The following is a 7,817-nucleotide window of genomic DNA, read 5'->3' on the forward strand; positions in this document are numbered from 1 at the left end:
GTTCACCTAAATTAAGAAAATAAAAACAAAATAAAAAGTTAGTCATACAATACAAGTTAAAGGCACAAAATAAAATAAAAGGGGCCAACTGATATCAAATGGGCCTGCCCATTTTGGGCCACTGTGATCCGTAGCTACAGTTGGGGAGAATGGGCTCAACCCATTTGTAAACTGTTGCGCACTATTCATGCCTATTGGGCCTTGACCCAGCATTTATGTTTTTCATTTTTGCTGTGGACAGGGATGGACCGAGAGAAGATTTTGTTGGGCATTTAGCCCAACACCGAATGCGGAAGAAGAATGAGTCCCTTGGACTCGTATATGATGGTCATGCATAAAAAAATGAAAGGAAAATGATTAGTATCTAATCGATGAATAAGATTAAACATATAAAAATACAAATTCCGAACAAATTGTGTATATGCTGTGTATAATCTATGTATATCTCATACATACACATTCATAACTGATGGGAAACTCGCACCAATGTAAAATGATTGTAATGGGCATGACATTCTCACGATTTCAAGGAAATGTTAAAAAAAAAAAAAAACTAAATAGCAGCTCATATCCTATTGCTATAGCAGAATATGATCCAGACTAAGCGTACTCGTAATATCCAACCACTTGAAGAATTCAAATAAGGCAATTTGTATATGTTGCACATGCATAGTAAAAAAAGGTGTGCTGCCAATTCATGATACTTATCAATTCTAAACATGACATACAAATATCTGTTGGTTTTGGGAGCTTTGAACTCAGGTGGGTATACTTTCAAATGAATATCTTCTTCAGTTTGTTAGGGAGAGATAAGGGTTTCACAATGACTCTTTAACTAAAAAAAAAAGCCAACTTATCTAAACATCTCTAAGCTATCATGCAGAAGTTCATGATTTAATTTTCCAGAAGAACATAAGCGACGTTAAGTAAGCATCCACAACTAAGGAATCTAACTCCATTGTTTTAAAACTGAGTTCTTCCAAATGCTTGTCCAAACTAAACTGGAATAGAACACAATGGGTCTAAAGAATGAGTTAGAGATGGTTGTGATCAAACATATTCTTGACAGTCTTCAACCCTTAAGAGTGGACTTTGCTCAGTTTTCTCTTCTTCAAAAATACATATCAGCGAAGCCATTTATCGAATCGTATCAAATGAACAACCAAATAAACTCAGTTCCTATTAATCTTTATAGGGAAAAAGTTGACCATAGCAGGTTTCAGGAGGGGACTTCAGATTTCAATCACATAACAGAATTTCAGACATTCACTAACCGATCTCGACGAAAAGTTTCAACTATTGATCACAAGCTTCAGCAGGATGCCAACACAAATTTTAAATAGCCAAGGGTTGAACTTAGTAAGTAACATATATGAACATGCTTGAAAACTACTACTACTAAGCATAACCAAACAAAGATAGTAATTAACACACATAAATATATCCTAAACTAGCAATTGACATGGCTGTCTTCTAACACATAGAACAAGTTAATAAATGAACAAATCTAACATGTATGATTCTTAAATTAACTACATGATTGTTTGGCAGGGATATACACTTACTAATTGTGCATATGCAACACAGCTCAAATCAAATACAATTCATAACAACCCAACACTTAACCACACATGATTTGGAAACTCTAACTATCATGTTCCACATAGCGAAGATCTGATTTTATTAAGCAGATAAAAGAGAGAACACCACTATATAATGATTTGGCCAGCCCACATATTAAACAGGATCCACCATTTAACTTAGAGGATGATTACAAAGTCCTATAACATGTGAGAATAGCTTAACGGACATATAGACCAATCTGAGTAAGCACAACCTAACACTAATTCATACCTCGAGTTCCACCGAGGCATCAAGCAGACACAAATACTAACATATCATCCTTTATAGAGTTAGCCCAGACACATACCATATTAGGCTCAAAATTATTGAAGGCAAACAAGAAGGTTCATTAACAGACCACAATAGAGGCATACTAACTCAATACAATGCTATTTGGCAGTTTCTTTTGTCAAATATAAGTGAAAACCATGACCAAAACTATACTAGACAGTTTTCATGCCATTTAAGTGAATTCCAACACAATGGAGAGTCTAGGTAATGAACCCAGTCCCTATTTGACCATTAACTGGATTAAGGCTAATACACCAGCATATTTCACTGCATTAAACTGCTAAACCTGCTTATTTAGACCAATTTAACATAGGAACATGCTTGAACACAAAGACTAGCTAAATTAACATATAACATGCTTAACCGTAAAACGACTCATCGTATCAAGGTTCATTGGATTAAACTGACTTAAACAGGCATGGCAATTCAAATACTAAGCAAAACAGAAGGGTCTTTCTACTTCAACTATGATTACAGTTTCAGATTGAGCAGACAAACTAGGCTACTTTGAGTGTAATTTTTTTATACTAATTACGACACTAAGCAGGACAGACTCAATGACTAAACATGATTTCATACCAACTACAATACTAAGCGAACAGACTAAAAGGTTAAATACAATTTCTTACCAACTGCCACACTAAGCAAAAACAAACCGAATAACTCAATACAAGTTTCTTACCAACTGCAATACTAAGCAAACAAACTAAGTAGCTAAACCCAGAACAGATTTAATACTTGGAATATATTTCAACAGGCATATTTAACTAAAATTAAACTAAAACAAGACTGATATATATACACGTCTCACTATATGGAACTGCTAAACATACTTCTAAACCAATTAAACCCAACCTAACACAGGAATATGCTTAACCCCATAGATTAATTATGCTAACACACACCGCGCTTAAACTGACGCTAAAATTAATATCAACATACAGGGACATGTAATTTAAACTAAGACACAAGAAAAATGCAAGCGAAATAAAAAGGACAAGGGATTACCTTCTTCGGGTGCAGCGAATTGAGGCTTCAAATCTCCGATCTACCTCGAAATAACACAAATGACGAATTTGTCTACACTCGAATCCAAACGGATGCCAAGGGCAAAAACAGAACAAAAGAAACGATTTAGATTTTGACTCGATATCCACAACACTGCTAAAAGAACTGATGTTTTCTAAGAGGGAATTTCCGCTACTGAAGAACTTGTTTTCTCGGAGAATAAACGGGGTTTTTTTTCTTTAGATCTATTCCCCAAACTATATTTTTCGACCCCTTTTGGCCACTGGAAAACTTGTATTTATAGGGTGGATTAGGGTTTTCTTGTGAAGAAGATAGAGAGGAGCGTGGGGAACAGAGGGAAGTGGGGGCGGCAGAAGAGCGTGGGGGACAAGGGGAAGTGGGGGACAGAGGGAAGTGGGAGCGGGGTGCAGGCGGCGGTGGTGGGGACGAGAGATGATGAAGGAGAGGAGCAGATGGGGAAAAGGGGAGAAGAGAGAGGAAGGAGAGAAAGAGGAAGGGAGAGAAGACGATGGGGGGGGGGGGGGGGGCGTCCTGAAGGAAAAAAATCCTTTATTTTGAACGGATCCGGGTCGGGTCCAAATGATTTAATGGACTGGGTTGGCTAAAATATGGGCTGGTTGGGTAATTATTTGGGCTGAATTTTATGAATTGATCCGAAAAATAGTACGGGTGATAATATATTTGAGAATCAACAGGGAGTAAATGCTATTATTAAATTACGCGAAGATAAATGTGATGCGTGTGCATAAGCTGGTAAAATGCCAAAATAGATAAAAATTGTGAATTATAATAATAATAATAATAATAATAATAATAATAATAATAATAATAATCATAATAATAATAATAATAATAATAATAATAATAATAATAATAATAATAATAATAATAATAATGGTAGTAGAAATGGTAATAAAAGATAATGACAGCATAATGCAATGCCGGTATTAATAAAAACTAATAATTATAGTAAAAAATATAAATACATTTTTTTTTTAGATTTGCTAAAATATTAGAAGCGTAAATAGGTATTTCGGAGGAAAGGCGGGACAAAATTGGGTGTCAACAACTTGTCCCTCTTTGCCCGGTAATGATGAAAAGAATTGTCGGGCAAAGACGTTGACTCAGTAGCCTATTTTGTCCCGGCTAAAGGAAATTTGAGAGGATTATGGCCGAACTCCGGTCTCTGAGTTGCCTACATAACTCGGGCTGCACGAGAATCAGGCCGAGTGTAGTTCTGGGATAACTACGACACCTCATGACTAACGAATCCCGATTGGCGCGAATCATTGCAAAATTGTCCCAGTGTCGAATTATGATGACACTGGGTATTATGATAGAACTTGGGAATTCTGAAAAATGAATTGCTGGAATGGAAGAGGAATATTTGGGGTTGGAGATGAGTGTTCGAGGTAGATCCTTGACCCTTATCGAGAAGTCTGATTATCCTTCCCAACAAATTGCCCCAGTTCGCTGCCGAAGAAATAGTTGCACGAGTTGATGTGTGATGCCAACTTTAATATTGTCAAAAGCCACAAGCTAAAAACAATTGTTAGCAATAAAGAAATATATGTGTAAATAAGCCAGGGTTGGACAAGTTTACACTTGTAACCCCTGTTTGAAAGTTGAATCTGCAACATACTTTGGAGATTAAGTTTATGGCTTCCACTTGAAGAAGAATTAAGTCAACATTGATATCCACTTTAACGAAATCTAAATCCACATCCATGTTTATTTTAAGGAAATCTCAAAATATAAATCCACATCCACGTTTATTTTAAGGAAATCTAAAATATAAATCCACATCCACTTCCATTGTACAAAAAATATAAATCCACATCCACTTTCGCGGTGTAAAAATATAAATCCACATCCACTTCCGCGGTGTAAAAATATAAATCCACATCCACTTCCACGGTACAAAATATAAATCCACGTCCACTTCCGCTGTACAAAATATAAATCCACATCCACTTTCACTGTACAAAATATAAATCCACATCCACTTCCACTGTACAAAATATAAATCCACATCTACTTCCACTATACAAAAAATATAAATCCACATCCACTTCCACTGTACAAAAAATATAAATCCACATCCACTTCCACGGTACAAAAATATAAATCCACGTCCACTTCCACGGTACAAATGTAAATCCACATCCACTTCCACGGTGTAAAAAATATAAATCCACATCCACTTTCACAGTACAAAAATATAAATCCACGTCCACTTCCACTGTACAAAATATAAATCCACATCCACTTCCACTGTACAAATATAAATCCACGTCCACTTTCGTGGTACAAAAATATAAATCCACGTCCACTTTCGTGGTACAAAAAATATAAATCCACATCCACTTCCACTGTACAAAAAATATAAATCCACATCCACTTCCACGGTGCGAAATGTAAATCCACGTCCACTTTCGTGGTACAAAAATATAAATCCACGTCCACTTTCGTGGTACAAAAAATATAAATCCACATCCACTTCCACGGTACGAAAATATAAATCCACATCTACTTCCACGGTACGAAAATATAAATCCACATCCACTTCCACAAATTTTGTAATGCAAGAAAGATAAATCCACGTCCACATCCATGTCCACAATGTTTATAATGTAAAAAGATAAATCCTCTTCCACGTCCACAATATCCACAATGCAGAAAATAAATTCACGTCCACTTCCACAAATTTTATAATGTAAAAAATATAAATCCACATCCACGTCCACATCCACGAAGTCATTCGTGTGAAAAATGATAAATGCATGTCTACTTTCGCAAAAGTTTATAATGCAAGAAAGATAAATCCACGTCCACGTCCACGTCCATAATGTTCATAATGTAAAAGATAAATCCACTTCGACGTCCACAATATCCACAATGTTTATAATTGAGATATAAATCCATGTCCGCTCTCATAATTTGTAATGTAGAAATGTATACCCACGTTTCTGTCCACATCCACAAAACAATTCGTGAAGAGATATAATTCCACATCCAAATTCACATCCTGTTGTGACGTAAGTTAAATCTACAATTGTCCCCACGATTTAACATGTGATGCAAGATTTCGATCATGTCATCTCATTAAATACCACATTCTAAAAAAGAACTTGTTAGCGACTTGAAATAAATAAGTATGTATGAAGTGATGATAAAGTTGAGGAATTTAAACCGATAATCAGGTGACCATGTTCGTATCCACTTCGAAGAAGGTTAAAGCCACGATTATGTGTCGTTGATCCATCGAGAAATGCCACGAGCTAAAACGACCATTAGCGGTAAGAATATGTAAATAGCTGGGTTTGAAAGAATTACGCTCACAACCCTTGGTTGAGAAAATAAATTCGTGTCCACTGTTGCGATCAAAATTTCATGAAGAATGGAGCAACATCCACCGTTTAGAGCAAGCTAAATTTACATCCACATTGAAGAATATTTGCCTTTTTTTACAGAAAGCTAACTCTTTGTTCACATCCATAACTAAAATTTGAGGAAGAGTCAAATATGCTCCATATCTATGCTAATTGAAACTTGTCTCATCAAAGAAAAATTATGAGTTAAAGAAAATTGGTTGACTTGTGCTTGTTGGGGAACTTGGTCCTTAAATTGATTCTTGTCCCGGTCGTGTCCACGTTCTTCGAGGCCCCACCAGATATTTTGCTTTGCCAAGGAGTTTCAGTTATAAGTAATAAAAGTGTATTTTGAAAGTAAGAGTAACGAGACTTGGATGACTTCGAAGAGAAATACTTAGTGGCTCTAAAAATGATTGTGAAGACTCGAATTCGAACTTATCAACATTTTAGAAAAACATGGATGAACTTTATTTAAAGTTGTTGAACATTTAAGACCACTTTTGTGCCATTTCTACGAAAATTGCCCCAGTTTCCAGTCCTGGAGGCGCTTGGTTCTAAACAATTGAAAAGTGAGAACTTATAATGAAAGTTTTTGGAAGCGGTTTGACCGATTTCAAAAATTTGTCCCAGTTTCAAGATATTAGGACACATGAATTTAAACAACGGGAAGACCAAAAATTTATACAAAAACCCTTATGTATCTTATAGGGACTAACATGGTTGGACAAACCAAAGATTTTGAAACTTTAAAATAGAAGGACCGAACCCGCCTTGGGTTGCCTACGTATCCCCAAGGAATCAGGCCAGACGTAGTTCGTGAGTAAAACTAAGAACTTTTGAGGTTTTGTTTTTAATTTAAAAGGAGGGCCGAACCCGATGTGGGTTGCCTACGTATCCAAAAGGAAATCAGGCCACACGTAGTTCCAACCCACAAAACAAAGACATAGAAATATTTTAAAAAGAGCGGCCGAACCCGATATGGGCTGCCTACGTATCCAAAAGGAATTCAGGCCGAACGTAGTTCATTACCCACAAAACAAAGACACCGAAATATTTTGAGAAGAGTGGCCGAACCCGATGTGGGCTGCCTACGTATCCAAAAGGAAGTCAGGCCAAACGTAGTTCATTACAACAACTGACAAAGTCTTAATTTAGAAAGGCCGTAACAAAACATAGAGGCGACATGACAAAAAATAAAGGTTCTAGCTTATGCCTCCGGCCTATTACAAAAGGAAATTTAAACTTAAATTACTGAAACTCCCGGCGAACCGGGGCTGAGATGCAAATCCAATTCTTCAACTCAGGTCCCAGATCGGCAGCCCATAAGGTCGGTGTTTCAATAAGGTCTTCGATTACCACAGTATGATCATCTTCATCTTCCACGAACAAGTTCTTTATCCCTTCCACAATATCATTATAGGCAACTTCAACAGTCAGATCTGAAGTTTTGGAGATGGCAGGTTTTGAGAAAGTTTGATCAATGGTAGGAATGGGTTTTGG

The sequence above is a fragment of the Lycium barbarum genome, chromosome 7 (genome assembly GCF_019175385.1).
Source record: "Lycium barbarum isolate Lr01 chromosome 7, ASM1917538v2, whole genome shotgun sequence".
NCBI classification, from domain to species: Eukaryota; Viridiplantae; Streptophyta; class Magnoliopsida; order Solanales; family Solanaceae; genus Lycium; species Lycium barbarum.